Below are 17480 nucleotides of genomic sequence, written 5' to 3'. Positions count from 1 at the left end.
CCTGTTTGCACCCTGTCTCTGGTTTCCTTTTGTCATTACTATTTGTATTATCATAACACCTCAGAGCTTGGACCAGGACCTCCATTGCAGTAGGCACAGCTGGGTGGACACAGGACAGAAAGATGGCCCTTACCCCTAAAGGTTTACAAGATCTCTGAGCTCCGTTCCGTGGGGAGGCTATGGCTGGCAGATCTGGACCCTGCCGTCTGCCGGGTCTTTCGCAGATGGGGGTCCGGCTTTCCATGGCGGTTTTGTTGTTTTCTGTCATCTAAACTCTCGTTCTTCGGAAAACCTGACCGCTGGTTCTCCATGGGTGGGCCCAGCACCAGCCACACCACAGGAGTCATGTTCACCAGGCACCTCCCCCAAACTGGACTTTCGGAAAGACTCGTCCTCGGATTTAGAGCAACTGACAGCAACTCCTGGGCACCTGATCCTACCGCAGGGGAGGCAGCACAAAGCTACCCTCTCCACAATCAGCACTAACCCATCCACCAGCCGGCAGCCTCAGGCCTGGACCTCTCGCTCCTCCAGGTCAGGAGTGAGAGTGGAGGAAGCTGGGGCTGCCGCTGGCCATGCTGTGCCTGCTCTGAGGGTAAATAGAGGGTTTCACTTCTCATGCTCGTACCATTCGAGGGCCCGGGTTCCATCCTCGGGGCTGACCCATGGGGTCACGTTATACCAGGGTGACGTTCTCTGGGAATTTCTCTCCGAGAGCGACTCTGCAATGTCCTGGGACATCCCCGCCACCCTCCCAACCAGGACTATGGAAGTGCTCAAGAAGAAGCTGCCCCTAGACCATCCATTGCAGGTTTTGTACTGAGCCCAGTGCTTGCTGGGCCACAGCTTTGGGGGTCTGGCCAATGCTGTGTGAGTCCGTAGTGCAGACTTGGGGAAGGCCAGCTCTGTTCTCATTAACGCTGGATAACTCCCTGGAGTTACTGCAGATTTAGACCAGCATGACCGGGGGCTTGTTTACATGGGGAAGTATGACCAGTTAGACCGAGATAGTTATACGGACACCACCCTAGGTGGACACTGTCATTCTGCTATAAGAGGGCCTCTTTCCAGTTTAGTTTATGTAACTTGGGAACGGATTTAAACTAAACAATGGCCTCCCCATATCAGTTTAAATTTCACACGAGATTATACCAGCTACACCTCCCATGTAGGTAAGAGCACACACAGCTCATAGAGCCAGATCCTCAGCTCGTGTAAATCAACTCCAGTAAATCAACTTCAGTGGAGCGTCACTGATTTACCCCGGCTGGGGATCTGAGCTACAGTTACCAAGTCTCAGTGTCTTGATTTAAGGAGTTCTCAGTAAATGGGGCTTGGTCTCTAGTGATTGAATTCCCCCTCTCCTGCATTTAGTAAAGTCTCTGGTTACCTTTTTCCCAACATACCTCTGATTTTCTAGGCATGCCATGAAGCAGCTTTGGCTGCCTTTTTCCAGTTGATTAAAGGCTCATAAAAGTGTGATATACAAACAAGGATGTAATGAGACGTTTATGGGTTCTGTCGCTTTGAGTTAATTGCCAGCCGGTTAGATTTATCACTGACACGCGGTTTTAATTCATCATCATTCCTTCTTTTTTAATAATCAAATAGTGTTTAATTAACAATAACTGGTTTTCTGAGTGCACATTAAGTACACATTGGAGAGAGCCCGTAAACAAAATATATGTAGCTGGAGAGATATCTAGAGCAGTTCTCAGTTTAATAACAACTTGCCTGCTAATTTATTGTGCTGTTGTACTGGGGCAGCCCAGACCGGGGTACATAACCCAGCCTCTGCTTATTGCAATCCTTAAATGGCTGCAATTTCATAAGAGCAGCAATAACACGAATCAGTTCCACTTGAATCAAAGTGGCAGCCTGTTTTGGAGCTGCCCAGGCTGGCTTCCTTCCCTGGTTGGAAGTGACTTGGTATCAGAATGAGAGCCAGTAAGGCAATGTAGCAGCTTGTTGTGTCCTCCCTGACTTGCAGGAGATGGAGACCTACATTTCCATTTGGACTCAAACTGAAACAAGCAACCAGCTAGGCTGGGAAGAGTTGGGGAGGTGGATGCGCAAAGGGTAGATTGCAAAGTCAGTCTGCAGCAAGGCCCTGCAAAGAGTTCATTTGAAGTAGTTTCAGAGTAACAGCCGGGTTAGTCTGTAGTCGCAAAAAGAAAAGGAGGACTTGTGGCACCTTAGAGACTAACCAATTTATTTGAGCATGAGCTTTCGTGAGCTCCGATGAAGTGAGCTGTAGCTCACAAAAGCTTATGCTCAAATAAATTGGTTAGTCTCTAAGGTGCCACAAGTCCTCCTTTTCATTTGAAGTAGGTTTGCCATAGTGTCCCTCTCCCCGGGGGAGGCTTGCTCCAGGCGATACTGATTTGTCTTTAAAGGGCAGGCGACAAATATCCTCTTCAAAGGTTTTCTCTGTTGCTCCTGCTGGGGTCATCTGGTTTTGGCAGGTGTCAGGTCAGTGGAATGGCATTCTGATGTGTGTCTGTGACACTGACTCATTCTCCCTGGAGCCTCAGGCCCACATAAACTCCATGTTGTTTGGCGGTCTGCTTGGTGCTCTCACATAGGACCCACTGCTGTGCCCGTGTAAGCTGGATTGCACACTGTACTGGCCCGAAAGGAAGCATCGCCTATTGATTAGCACACAGCCTGGAGGCTGGGCACCTGGGTGCTCGGCGTAGCTCTTCCAGCTGACTCACTGTGTTAGCTTGGGCAAGTCATGAAGACCCGGTTTCTCAGACTTATTTAGCCAGACTCTACTGAAATCAATGGGAGTTAGGTTCCTAAATATCTTTGAGAATCTGGCCCGTGTGCCCTGTACCTAAGTCAGTAGCCAGACTCCCATTACCTTCAGCAGTAGAGGAGCCTTAACCTCACTATACCTTGGCAATGGCCAGTCCTTCCAGTTGGTGAGTACCCCATCTCCCAGGGAGCCCTCCTCTCCCATTGCTGGGGTTGGGTGGCACTTTTCCATCCACTTTTTTTTTCTCAGTGGAAGTTGGGGGGTTGACAAACTGACTGTTTTTGTAGAAGGTCTGTGACTTCCTTGGAACTTTGGGTTTTTCATTGGAAGCCTGAACAGTTTTTTGGAAGGTCTGTTTTCGATTTAATCAATGAAAATGTCAAAACTGTCCACGGGGGGGGAGAGGGGAAACCCATTTTCCGACCAGCTTTACTTGTTGCCTTTGTCAGATCAGGGGTTTGATGGGCATGAGACCTGCCAATTCCCAGGCTGGCTGAGAGCCATCCAAAGAACCTCATTCTGCATGGCCTGGCCCCCTGTGGTGTTGCTCAGACCTGCTTTGGAGCATTTTTTACTCTCTAGGCACTGGTGTAAATGATGGCGCACACGGTGGAGAAACAAGCTTCAAGGAAACAAAACCCTGTATTCCCCCAGCTGTGTCCTCCCCGCCCCACCATGGTCCTCCTCCCTTCCTTGACCCACCCAGATTATTCCATACCCAACCCTGTACCCAGACACCCAGAACTCTGGAAGCAGAACGCAGAGCCTTGGGTCCAGCTCTGTGGCAGAACAGCATTGCCTTTCCCAGCTCCCTCCCCAGGGATGCTATGTCCACCACCAGCTGTTTGGACCGAAGACACAGGTGGCTCGGTGATTAAATCATATGACATGACTGCAGCCGGTAGGTTTCCCATCTCAAGATAAGGGATCCCTGTCCTCTGCTGCCTGTTCATTTAAGCAGGTCCTTACGTGCAATGCTGCAGACACCAACCTGGGAAACTGGAGCTGTTGTCCTGGCTGTCACGTAGGAGATAAAAGCTGTCAACAAGCTTCAGGCAAGGAGCCGGCTCCCTCAGGCAGGAGAAATGAATGTACAGATGTTAACGCAGCCAGACTGCTGCTGGCAGCGTCCAGAGCTTCCTGCAGCCCTGGAGCAGAGAGAATGCAGCTGGGAGAACAGGATTACTTTATAAGGGGGCAACTGAGGGCTCTGAATGGCACGAGGATGCCATTTCATCATGGCTGGCTGGGTCCCCAGCACCCAGCAGCCAAAGCGTCTTCTGGAAACACCACAGGTGGCTGGAGAAGGTGGGAGACCAAAGCTCTGCAAGGCACCTGAGGTGGGCATCTCTCCCAATATGGCCCCCGCTGGGCAGTTGCTTTGGACGGAGACCCTGAGGTTGGTTTGAGGGCTGGGAAGTTAGCCTCTTGATCGGCTATAACTCACTGGTCAATGTGTGTGATGCACCCCCTCCACAGAGGATAAGAGTCTGGTATGGGCCCAAGCGGGAGAGCTCAGGCTGGAGCAGCTCCCGCTTTTAGCTCTGGAGTTTCCCGGGTCAGTCCTTGGTGTTGGCCAAGATGGCAGCTGTCAAACTACCACAGGCCGGGCCCAAGTGTCGTGGCCTCTTTATGGGCAAAGGCTGATCCGTGGCACTTTCCCACAGGGTGGGAGGGTTCTGCTTTTTTCCTCCGGCTGATTGTGATGCTGGCCAACCAGGTGCCAGCTCTTGGCAAGGCTTTAGGCCTCAGCTGAGTAGGGACAAATCCATTGCTGTCCCCCTGGGGGTTAGTATAGTTAAGATGGGTATTGGACTTAGGACAATGTGTTTAGTGCTTAGACTTTATGAAATGCTTGTAAGTGGCTGATCTCTCTTATAATATCTTTATCACATGCTATAAGGTAATATTTAAGTTTTTGCTTTGCAACTGTAAAAAATGTTTGCTCTGAAATGGTGAACCCAGGCAGGAGGCATTGTCTCCTGCTCATCAGGAATGGCTGTCAAAGCTAAATGGGACATCGCAATGCAAAGACTTTGTTAATTTCCCCCTTACACCCATGAAGAGGCTATATGCAAAAGAGCTCATCCCATCAGCTTGAATTCTGGAAGAAAATAAAAATGGCTGAAAAGAAAATTTACATTGTTGTCTGGTGTAGTATATTTTGTAAAAAAGAATGAAACGCTAATAACCTGAGACCTCACCACACCGCCCCTGCTATTTAATCTTATTGAGAAGCTGGTAACTCTTATTTTATGGAGCCTCGGGATTAGCTAAATGTGTATTAAGGGCACAGGAAAATGTTAAACCAATATAATAATAATTAATTACTAAAACATTAAACCCGATGCCATTTCTGAGGTTCAAGTGGGCCCCAAATGCCTGCAGCTTAATTCTGAAGTTCTTGTTCTGCCCATATTGTACCATCAATTTTTAAGCAGAATTCCCCATTGATTTCAACTAGGGGGTCTATTTAAAAATCACTGACCTCAGTGGGAGACTTACACGAATACAGACTAACACGTCTGTTACCTGTATAAGGATCTCAGACTTTGCCCCAAAGAAACTATATTGACGACTAGGCGCCGTCCCGTTAATTGTATGTTCCATTGATTTATATTTCACAACAAATAGATTGTTAATTTGCAGGCTAAGGATGCAGAACAAATGTAAAAGTTAACAGAATAAACCCTTAATTGTGGGCCATCTCCTAGATTATTTAAATCAAAGCACTGGGACGGGATTCTGGGGTACAGAACTAAGAGTGGTCTGGATTGTGTCTACCCTGCATGAGCATTCACACTGCGCTGATTCCAGCGCCACAAGTCCTGTCCCACCATGCACTGGGCTGAATGCAGAGCCTTGGATGGATTCTCTGGGATGTGCCTTTATTTGATCCGAAGTCCTGGACGGGACCCAGGAGGGGCTGTGGCCAGGGTATTACATAGACACTCTGATGGAACTTCATGCTGGAGCCCCTGTGAGCCATCTGGGCTCTGCATGGAGCAGCAAGGGACCAACCAGACCAAGCACAATCTGGGTAGCTGGACAGCTGGTGCCTTCCTCAGGCAGCCAATCAGAGTTGTTAATTACCTCTTCTCCAGCTTGGTGCAAGGGCGCTGAGTCCCCAGTTTAATATATTCATAAACCCCTCGAATGCTGACTCAGGGCCCAGTCCTGCAAGGCATGAGGGCCTTAAAGCCCCTTTGAGTTCAGTGGGAGTGAAGGGTGCTCAGTACCCCACAGGATCCGCTCTTTAATTTGTACCGATCTTCATGGCAAATTGATTGGGCTACACAGCTGTTCCCAGGGCTCTTAGCAGTTGATTCATCGTGCAAAATTCATTCCGGTCGCTTGGAGGCCAGGGAAAAGGGGGTGGGGTGGGCGGAAACGGTTTCCAGACCGTTCTCCTGACTGGGCTGAAGCTCAGTAGCTTCGTGGCGAGCTCCAGTCCCAAACAGCGTCCCTGGGAGCTCTTGATTCTCATGCCCTCTGTATTTTATAATTATGGAGGGAGCTGGGGAGCCGGAGCCTGCTTAGCGCTGTCTCTTCCGGCATCGCCATCCACTTCCCTTCAATTACATTAATCACCGAGGATAGTCATCGCCTTGCATCAATACACCGCTCCAGCAGAAAACCTTGAACAACTCATCAGCTCGGTGCCCGGCATGTGTGGCCCGGGGTGAGATGGGCCAGACCGGGCCTGGAGTGTGGGGTGATTGCCTGCCTCCGTGTCATGTTTAATACAGAATCAGTATTTTTACTCAGGGTCTGTCTGAATTCAAATCAGAGCTGGTCCGCTTTGTGATTCCTGTGTGTGGATCTGATGCTGGATTGCCCACCCTGGAGACCAAAGGCCTCTGTCCACTACCCCCAAGGACCACATGGAATGTGGCAGGGCAGTCTTCCAGCATGCTGATCTGACAGCGTGTTGAGACCCAGCCCTGGAGGAGCTGCCTCTAGGACTGAGAGGGGTGTTCAAGTCCCCACGGGCCATTCAGTCCTTGGCCACTCTGCTGCCCCAGGAAAGGGGACACTGCCGAGTTGTGTGTATGGCCCAAGGCGAGACAGCAAAGCAGAGAGATGGGAGAGAGGTGATGACAGGCTGGGGGGAAGAGGACTGAGGCTGAGGACAGGCTCTGGCCGGTTCTCCCTAGTTAGGAGGGCTGTGATCATTTTTTCTCTAGCTGCTCACCAAGCCCAGTGCATTTCAGTGGGCACCCAGAGGGGCCCCGTAGTTTTGCCCAGCGTTCTGTAAACGGGGACGAGGGACTTTTCCCTTGTTAAATGCCTGCAACTCGAACCTGAAACACCATGCCAGGCACTACAGAGACAGAGGGAGGCATCTGCTATTGTTTTAAACAAAAGGGATCCCAGGAAGAGAATCATCTGGCCTCCAACACAGAGATGGGGGCTGATCCAGGATCCCACCCCCCCAACCTGCTTGTAATTTGGGAGGAATTCAGCTCAGGATTCACCTCAGGATCTAACAATGTTGCAGGTCATTAGACCTCATCTCTCTGTCCCCACCTGTCTGTATTCACAGTGACACTTGGCTGCCATCTAGTGTTAAAAAAGAACCTGAAGCAGCAGCTGCTAAAACTTCGGGGAACTGCCTGTTGGTGAGCGTTGATAGAAACGTCTGGATGATTATTTTACAAGACACGCTAGTGGATGCCCTAGTCTGCACTGACAGGCACGTGGAGAGAGACATATGAACAGAGTGTTTTAATGAGGCATATTTAGGAACAAATATAGGGACTGCTAGGCAAGCTATTCACTATTATTGTTTATGATTACTTTATTAAGCATACTTCAGTAACATCAGACATTTACATGGTGCATTACAAACACAGACCAAAACATGTTCCCTGCTCCAGAGATCTTACCGTGCAAATTCTCTTGGACATAGTTTTTCTGGGTCAGTAGAGGTGCCACAGGGATTCTGGCCATAGAGATTAATGGAGTAAAACTAAACAAGAGTTAGTCCTGATTAAATGCATGAATGGACACTCTTATTCCAGAATAAGAGCATCCACACATGGAGTTAATCAGGACTAGTTAATCCACCTTAAATTCACACTCTACTTTATTATGTATTAATTTTCATGTGTTGACAAACCCTAATCTGCTTTAAAATCACACCTTTAGTTAATCTGGATGAATATTCCTGAGTGTCCCCATGTAGACAAGTTCTCGGCCCTGAGAAAGACTTGCCCATTTATTGCACATAGTCCAAGGCCTGTTAGCATACAGTTACCCAGTGTCACACCACTGGTTTACTGTTTCTAGTAGGTCTTCTTTTGAGGATACCCTTATTGTTATCACTTCTGCATATAGCAGCTTCTCACCTTTTCCCATTGGGGTTTTCCCACAGACAGAGAGCCAGCCCGTGGTACAGTCCAACTTTCACTTCCACAGGGCTTGTCATTCGAAAAGGGAAGGGACTTGTTGGTCTTTGGATCACCGTTCTAAGAGGTGTGTCATGCATTCCCCGTAGTTATTAAATCCTCAGACACTCCCCCTGTCCTCAGCACCGGCGTGAGCATCATGCTCTCCCTTTTATCGTATGACTTTTCTAGGTCTATAAAAGCCCAGATGCTGTCCTGCTGGTGCCACTTCTATCCACTTCTCTGTCCCTTGCCGAATTACAAAGATGGTACCTGTGGTTCCTTGTCCTTTCCTAAGGAAGCTCACTGTTCTTGTCCAGGGAGGGGTTCCCCCATTTTCCTAATCCTAGCATCCCAGATGTCCACATTGCACCATCCCCACCATGATAACTGGAGCTAACTGACATCACTCTGGGCAGGCATAGTAGAGTCAGCAGGGACAGTCTGACGATGGAGGCTGAACCTTTCCCCTGGCTCCTCCACACGGTCCCTGCAGGGCCCGAAGAGACCAACTTGGTATTCTCTGCTACGTCTGCAGCAAACCCTGTTGCAGTGGCAGCATCTGGTCACAAGAGGGCAAGCTGCGAATGGCTTCTGATGATGGGCTGGCTCCTTTCACTCTAGGCATGATGATTTTGTGGATCAGGCGTGAGACCATTCCCCTAAATGGAAGGAGTCTGCCTAAGAAAGAGGCCAGTAAGGCCCAGGCTGTGGAGGGTGGATTGGACTTTGCCTGGATGTTCTCCCCAGCTGAGCAGTATCTACTAATGATCTTTCCTGGAGAAGGGATTATGAGTGACATTCTGCCCTGGAGTTGCCTCCACCTGGCTCAGAAGGCATGGCCATAGCTGGGGGATCGTGGGGAGGCTTGACCATAGGTGGCGTGTCGGTCTTGGCAGCTGGAAGAATGCATTTAATTGATTCAGCAACAGCCTTTATTTGAGTGCACAAGCAAGCAGAAATTGCATCTATTCCAAATCCTTCCTGGAGTGTCCAGAGATGGATTTGAATCAAAAACTGGGATCCAGACCCAACCAACCTTTAGATGAGTCCAAGCCACGGTCCCTATGTCTAGATGATGGGCTAAACCGAACTCTGGGAAGTGACCTGATTCCCCACCCCAGACTTTGGTGAAGTTCAGATTCAAAATTTCACATCTGCCTCTTCTCTCCACAGTGGGCCAAACTAACCCCCAAATCTGGACAGCCTCTGGCTGGAGCAAAGTTTGGATCTGGATCTCAGCTTGTGACTTGGGCTCATCTCTGGATGGATAAGCGAGGAGAGGGGAGGAGAGGGCCGCTTGGTGCATAAATATGTGTCAACAAACTCCATGAATAGAACTCCAGAGCAGAAGGAGCGGCCCAAGGCAGGGGTGTGCTTTGCTGCATCAAATGTTAGGTTGAAGGCTGGATGGCAGGAGCTGGAATAAAGACATCACCTTTGAATCATCAGCAACTACACTTCACATAAAGAAAAGGAGTACTTCTGGCACCTTAGAGACTAACCAATTTATTTGAGCATAACTTTCGTGAGCTACAGCTCACTTCATCGGATGCATACTGCGGAAAGTGTAGAAGATCTTATTATATACACATAAAGCATGAAAAAATACCTCCTCCCACCCCACTCTCCTGCTGGTAATAGCTTATCTAAAGTGATCACTCTCCTTACAATGTGTATGATAATCAAGTTGGGCCATTTCCAGCACAAATCCAGGTTTTCTCATCCCTCCCAAACTCACTCTCCTGCTGGTAATAGCTTATCTAAAGTGACCACTCTCCTTACAATTTTCAGAGTAACAGCCGTGTTAGTCTGTATTCGCAAAAAGAAAAGGAGTACTTGTGGCACCTTAGAGACTAACCAATTTATTTGAGCATAATCTTACAATGTGCATGATAATCAAGGTGGGCCATTTCCAACACAAATCCAGGTTTTCTCACCCCCCCCCCCCCACACACAAACCCACTCTCCTGCTGGTAATAGCTTATCTAAAGTGACCACACTCCTTACAATGTGTATGATAATCAAGGTGAGCCATTTCCAGCACAAATCCAGGGTTTAACAAGAACGTCTGATGGGGGAAGGGGTAGGAAAAAATAAGGGGAAATAGGCTACCTTGCATAATGACTAAGCAACTCCCAGTCTCTATTCAAGCCTAAGTTAATTGTATCCAATTTGCAAATGAATTCCAATTCAACAGTTTATCGCTGGAGTCTGGATTTGAAGTTTTTTTGTTGTAAAATAGCGACTTTCATGTCTGTAATCGCGTGACCAGAGAGATTGAAGTGTTCTCCGACTGGTTTATGAATGTTATAATTCTTGACATCTGATTTGTGTTCATTTATTCTTTTACGTAGAGACTGTCCAGTTTGACCAATGTACATGGCAGACGGGCATTGCTGGCACATGATGGCATAGATCACATTGGTGGATGTGCAGGTGAACGAGCCTCTGATAGTGTGGCTGATGTGATTAGGCCCTTTGATGGTGTCCCCTGAATAGATATGTGGGCACAGTTGGCAATGGGCTTTGTTGCAAGGATAGGTTCCTGGGTTAGTGGTTCTGTTGTGTGGTGTGTGGTTGCTGGTGAGTATTTGCTTCAGGTTGGGGGGCTGTCTGTAGGCAAGAACTGGCCTGTCTCCCAAGATTTGTGAGAATGTTAGGTCATCCTTCAGGATAGGTTGTAGATCCTTAATAATGCATTGGAGGGGTTTTAGTTGGGGGCTGAAGGTGACGGCTAGTGGCGTTCCGTTATTTTCTTTGTTACGCCTGTCCTGTAGTAGGTGACTTTTGGGAACTCTTCTGGCTCTATCAATCTGTTTCTTCACTTCCGCAGGTGGGTATTGTAGTTGTAAGAATGCTTGATAGAGATCTTGTAGGTGTCTGTCTCTGTCTGAGGGGTTGGAGCAAATACGGTTGTATCACAGAGCTTGGCTGTAGACGATGGATCGTGTGGTGTGGTCAGGGTGAAAGCTGGAGGCATGTAGGTAGGAATAGCGGTCAGTAGGTTTCCGGTATAGAACTCTGGTTGCATGGAATTCCGGTTTCACATAGAACTCTGGTTGCATGGGGTCTCTCCCATCCCTCCTAGGACTGACCTGCCCAACCCAACCCATCGAGATCTGATTGCATCAGAGAATCCTCTGGCAGAGCTGCTGGCTAAATTCCAGTTGGGTTGCTGTCATACTTAGATTTCAGAGTAGCAGCCGTGTTAGTCTGTATCCGCAAAAAGAAAAGGAGGACTTGTGGCAACTTAGAGACTAACAAATTTATTTGAGCATAAGCTTTCGTGAGCTATACTCACCAGCAACCACACACCACACAATAGAACCACTAACCCAGGAACCTATCCTTGCAACAAAGCCCGCTGCCAACTGTGTCCACATATCTATTCAGGGGACACCATCACAGGGCCTATTCACATCAGCCACACTATCAGAGGCTCGTTCACCTGCACATCTACCAATGTGATATATGCCATCATGTGCCAGCAATGCCCCTCTGCCATGTACATTGGTCAAACTGGACAGTCTCTACGTAAAAGAATAAATGGACACAAATCAGACGTCAAGAATTATAACATTGAAAAACCAGTCGGAGAACACTTCAATCTCTTTGGTCACTCAATTACAGACCTAAAAGTTTCAATTCTTCAACAAAGAAACTTCAGAAACAGACTCCAACAAGAGACTGCTGAATTGGAATTAATTTGCAGACTGGATACAATTAACTTAGGCTTGAATAAAGACTAGGAGTGGATGGGTCATTGCACAAAGTAAAACTATTTCCCCATGTTATTTCTCTCCCTCCCCCCCATTGTTCCTTAGATGTTCTTGTCAACTGCTGGAAATGGCCCACCTTGATTATCACTACAAAAGTGTCCCCCCCCCCCCCCCCCCCCCCCGCTCTCCTGCTGGTAATAGCTCACCTTACCTGATCACTCTCGTTACAGTGTGTATAGTAACACCCATTGTTTCATGTTCTCTATGTATATATAAATCTCCCCACTGTATTTTCCACTGAATGCATCCGATGAAGTGAACTGTAGCTCATGAAAGCTCATGCTCAAATAAATTGGTTAGTCTCTAAGATGCCACAAGTCCTCCTTTTCTTTTTGTGTCATACTTAGAGCTTCCTTGGTGTTGCAGCTTGGCCCCACTCAGCTGTCCAGAGACAATCCACCCTCAGTTAACACCCATCCTCCTGCCTTCTATGTGAACTGCTAAACAAACAGCTGCGGTCAAGAGAGGTGCTTGATTAAGCTCCAGTAGCTTTTGAATGCCTTGAAGAGGTTATGAAAGGAATTAGCGACTCCTTAAGAGCTTCTCAAGAGCTTGCCATTTGTTTTCTCTCGATGATATATATACACACATTTGGGAAAGCAGAAATTCTTCCAAACAACTCTGGAGTCAGTTCCTTTTTAATTGTGGATGAAAACCCCTCATTAGGTTAGAATTTGTGTTCTCGCCAGATGGCAGCGTCTGTGTGCGCCACTGCCATCTAATTGCAGACATTGATCAAGATTACGGCCAGCTGATTTCATTTCTGCCCTTAACTTCAGCTACTTGTGCCTATTGAATCTCTTTGCTCACCGCATTCCCACTGGCATTGTCCAATGCAAGGCCCTGGTGCCCTCCACTGAAACCGCATCTCTGCGGGCGGCACTGCCGGGGAGCCGTCAAGCTAAGGTTTGGGGTTGGTTTCTTTAAGGCTGAAAAGTGCTGTAATTAATGAGGAACTTGGCACCTGCTGGTTTGGGAGACTCGGGCTGCATGGCCCTGCCCAGGATGTTATGAGCAATGGAGGTGAAGAACAGCTTAAGAGAAAGAAAGGGGGTGTGTTATAGACGGGGGAACAATTGGGATTATGTGAAAAGCGGAGGGGATCACACAGTGGCTAATGAGTGCTGAGGTCTGTTTGGATCCATCCCATGATTTCCCATTTAAGAAGTCCAACAGGTGATGCACATTTCTCCTCCTGCCTCCTCTGCTGAGAAATCAGCTAGAGTAGCAGCCGTACTCAACCTGGGGGCCATGACTACCCTGCCCTTCCCATATTGCTAACCGGGGGCCTGGCTAGATGGGGGTGAAAGTTCTGGGGAATCCTAGTCTGGAAAAGGTTGAGAACTGCGGTGCTGGAGGATTGTTGCCTTGAGGGCTGAAATTCAGCACAAGCAGGACTGAAGCATCGCTGAGCTCAGGCTGGTTTTTGACTAACCTTTGGGAGACTCTAGAACTGCTCTGCGTACTGCAGCAAAACGTTGGTGGCATGACCCAGCCGAACTGTGTATCTTTTCCAACTCTCGATTGGGTCCGTGACACCAGGTGAAACTCAGCGGATTTGAATTGTGCAACAAACTGACAAATTAAACAAGCTTCCTGGTGAGTTTGGCACAGGCTTGTGAATCATTTGGGGTGGTCTGAGTTTCCGGGGGGAGCCTGGATCCCAAGTCTCAGGGTGACCACAGGCTCTGGAATTTCAAGATTTCCAGGCAAAGCCAAGTGAAATTCAGCCTCTATCTCTTCTGGAGTTTGCTGGAACTTGAAATACAGGGGCTGCAATGCCCGTTGGAGTGCAGGCGAGGAACTGCTTCCCACGGTCGCAAGACATACCCTGCGCATTCATCTGCCTGGCAGCGGTCCGCAAAACGCTGGCCTTCTCTGGGCATGAAGCTGAAGGCTGCCTTGATAGCTCAGAGACAGGGTTTGCTTGCTCACAAAGTTAATCCATCAAGCACTCCTGATGGTGATTTATTTCCCTTTGTTTCAAAGCTGTTCCTTGCAGGTTTTCAGTTGGCAAATATGAACTGGGAGAGAAAATGGGAGCAGAATTTCTGCATTTTAAGACAAGGCTCTTCTGCTTCCCATCACCATCGGGCTCGATGGCCCCCTTTTTGCCAAGCACCTGAAGGAGAATGTGTGGTCTAGTGGTCAGAGCTGGGGAGCCGGCATCAGGAAAGCATGGTTCCTATTCCTTGGGTGAGTTCCAACCTTTCTGTGCATCATTTTCCTTGTCTGTCACATGAGGGTCAGCCATTTTATTGTCTATTATTTGCAAAATGCTTTGAGATCTGCCTGTATGAAGGTGCTCTTGACATGCTAAAGACTCCCTTGCTAAAGGTGCTCGGGGTTAGTGGATTGAAGCATGACGTGCTTTCTGAATCAAAGCATCTGACACACTAACAACACTTCTTGGCTATGCATTTGTATACATCCATCCCCCTCCTGCTGCTACCGAAGTCAGTGAGAGGTTTCAAAGGGAGGAAGGAGTTGGGACCAACGGCCCCATCAAATCCTGGCATGCAGCAGGGCCATGGTACCCCTATTTAATCCCCCTTCTCAGGGCTAAATGTGGCCTTTCTGGCATCTTGTCCCTGGGTTTAGATGTGAGCTGCAGGACTTGATCATGCACAGCTTTGCCCTCTTTCTAAACTGGAAACAAAGCTGTCGGCCATGAAGTGCCTGCCTCCATCCCGTGCAGAGGAGGAAATTGCTGACTGCAGCCCAGCCCTTGTCTGCTTCCTATCTCAGGAATGCAGAAATCACCGTGGGAGCTGCCTTCCCCCGGCCCTGGAACAGGCAGTTTGCTGAGGAACTGCAATATGTTGGAAGAGCAGTTTTGGTTCCTCTGCCTTTCTCCCGTCTAGCTGTGAATTTCACGCAGCCCGCTCTCCTAGCCCAGGCCAAGAGAACGCATGGATTTAAATCCCACCTTGGCCGACCTGCAGCTTGCTGCGGAGAGAGGCAGACACAGGAGCCTCCTGTTGGCTGGTAGGATTTACCTGTATTCTGTTCTGGCAGCCAGGATGATGGTGACAGGTTGGAGGTGGGGTTTCGGACAATAATGAGTGACAGGTTTCAAAGTAACAGCCCTGTTAGTCTGGATTCGCAAAAAGAAAAGGAGTACTTGTGGCACCTTAGAGACTAACCAATTTATTTGAGCATGAGCTTTCGTGAGCTACAGCTCACTTCATCAGATGTATACCGTGGAAACTGCAGCAGACATTATATACACACACAGAGATCATGAAACAATACCTCCTCCACGTTATGCATCCGATGAAGTGAGCTGTAGCTCACGAAAGCTCATGCTCAAATAAATTGGTTAGTCTCTAAGGTGCCACAAGTCCTCCTTTTCTTTTACCTGGATTTGTGCTGGAAATGGCCCAACTTGATGATCACTTTAGATAAGCTATTACCAGCAGGGCAGTGGGGTGGGAGGAGGTATTGTTTCATGATCTCTGTGTGTATATAATGTCTGCTGCAGTTTCCACGGTATGCATCCGATGAAGTGAGCTGTAGCTCACGAAAGCTCATGCTCAAATAAATTGGTTAGTCTCTAAGGTGCCACAAGTACTCCTTTTCTTTTTAATAATGAGTGAGGAGCTTGGGGACTGAGTTGGGAGAGAGGTTAAGAGTTCCTGAATACGTCTAGCTTGACTGGGACAGAGATGAGGCGTGAGAGACACGATGAGCCTGATTCTCAGTTACTTCACTTCAGTGCACAGAGTAAAGTGCGGGTGGGGGGGGGAAAGAGGGGTTCAGATGGCTTGAAGGCACCTTTGGGCAGCATATACCTGGGGCAATACAGGGGCCTGCCAAGTTCCCATCACATATTAGAGCATCCTCAGGGCTGCCCTGACTTAGACCCTACTTTCTATTGCTCCCAAAGAGTAGCTAGCTGTAAGCTGAGACTTTCAGCTGCCACGGGGATTAAAGCGCATCTCCCCTGAAAGGGCCGAGTCCTGCCATGAGAGTGGGTAGATTGCTATGGACCTGCTAGGACTTTTACTTTCTCTGTATCATTTAACTTGAGTAATGCTTCCTCCTCCATTCACCCTGATGCAGGACTATGGGAGCCCTGCATGAGAAGGGTTACTCCCATAATGAAGGATTACAGGCTCAGGCCTCTGTCCTATCACATGCCCTCATAATGCTGACCTTGACGCCTCCTTGCAGGCTTGTTCCAGGCAGGGTTTGGGTGGGCCGTCCGTTTGCTCTCCAAGAAGCTCTCATACGGCCTCTGGGATTGTGTGCCTGGAATATAAAAAGGCAGGCCCTGAAGTGAGTGGTGGAAGAACATCTGCTCAGTGAAGGGGTGATGAGAGAGAGCCACACTAACCCTTCAAACCGATGATTCGGCGTAATAATGACACCAGCGTCTGCCACGGCATCTGTTTGTACTCAGTGAGACAACAGCAGCAGTCTTCGACTAGCACCATTCTGGAGCTCTGGACTGGGGGGCGGCGGTTGTGCCCACCCCCCAGTGTGATTAGACAGTGCTAAAGTGTGCTTCCTCAATGATTTAAATGTGGCTGCATTTGTCAGAGTCGGATGGGAGCTGGGAACAACGTAATGGCCAGTATTAAACTGATGGCCACACTTCCTAGCGATTCCAGCTCCAGCATATCGACAGTGCTGATCAGATAAGTCAGAAAAGTGAGGGATAAAGGGAAGCCTGTTTATACCCAGCCTGCCTTGAGGACATCTTATGCTGCTATCCATCGAAGTCTTCCCTTTGATGTAACTTGGCTGGTGATGGCACATGCATTCCCAAGCAGCTCTCATCACAGGTTCTCCTTTGCGAAACCCTTGTCGGTCAGATGGCAGCATCTCAGATCCAGACAAATGCACTGAGCTTCAGACACAGGCTCTAGAGGGATTTTTAGATCGACTGTGGCTTTAAAGGTACCATAGATCTCTGCTGTCATAGACCTGTCAATAGATAATAGGCTGAGCAAAAACTCCAACTCTAAACACCCTGAACTTTGTGGCTCAGGCTCAAATCATACACGTATGGCCACCCCCGCCCCCGAGAGAGAAAGGGACTTGCACAAGGTCCCACTGTGAATCAGTGGCAGAGCCAGAAACAAACCCAGGAATCCTCGAGCCCTGCTCTGACCACAAGCCAATGCTTCCACATGCACAATGAAAACAGTCATAACAAGGTTAACAGGGGTTACCCAGAGTTTTATGGGCTGGAGCCGCTCCCTTACTCTTCCTGCTGTGGAAGTCCCGTCCCCCCTGCTCTGACACCCCCACTGTGTTTTGTGATGCAGCTGATTAAAGCAGCTGACTCGCAGCCTGCAGTCTTGTGACGGGATATTTTGTGTTTGTTGCACTGAGCTGTCCTTTTACAAATCACACCGAGAGCAGTGAGGCTGCACGGGGAGGATTGCTGTGGGGAGGGGAAGGAATGGAACACCCCTGCCCCCACCCCCAATTTTTGAATGGCAGCAGACCAGTTCCCCAACAGCTGGTGCAGCCTTGGTACTGCAGTGGCACCAGTGGCCAACAGTGCATTGCCATCTGGGGCAAGAATGCCTAGGG

At 48.7% G+C, this 17480-nt stretch overlaps 2 long non-coding RNA genes across 6 annotated transcripts in view; one reads left to right on the top strand and one right to left on the bottom strand.

Moving 5' to 3' along the window:
• Nucleotides 1-14198, top strand: part of LOC125624477 (uncharacterized) — a 28036-nt gene extending 13838 nt beyond the window's left edge. For 3 of the 5 annotated variants that reach the window (XR_012665412.1, XR_012665413.1, XR_012665410.1), the window contains one exon: nt 65-2195. This is a non-coding gene — a long non-coding RNA (uncharacterized LOC125624477). Of the gene's footprint in view, nt 1-64; nt 2196-13922 lie in introns of those variants that run through there. The other 2 variants (XR_012665414.1, XR_012665411.1) reach the window with 1 other exon arrangement.
• On the bottom strand, nt 7545-16857 carry LOC142069536 (uncharacterized). The gene is made up of 3 exons (XR_012665415.1): nt 16619-16857; nt 16092-16187; nt 7545-9571 (listed from the first exon to the last, which is right to left on the bottom strand). It is a non-coding gene; the product is annotated as an uncharacterized LOC142069536 (long non-coding RNA).
• Nucleotides 16858-17480: the final 623 nt, after the last annotated feature.

This window comes from Caretta caretta, chromosome 18 (genome assembly GCF_965140235.1).
Source record: "Caretta caretta isolate rCarCar2 chromosome 18, rCarCar1.hap1, whole genome shotgun sequence".
Classification (NCBI taxonomy): Eukaryota; Metazoa; Chordata; order Testudines; family Cheloniidae; genus Caretta; species Caretta caretta.
The sequence above is the reverse complement of the archived record's forward strand: the minus strand, read 5'-3'. Positions and strand labels throughout refer to the sequence as shown.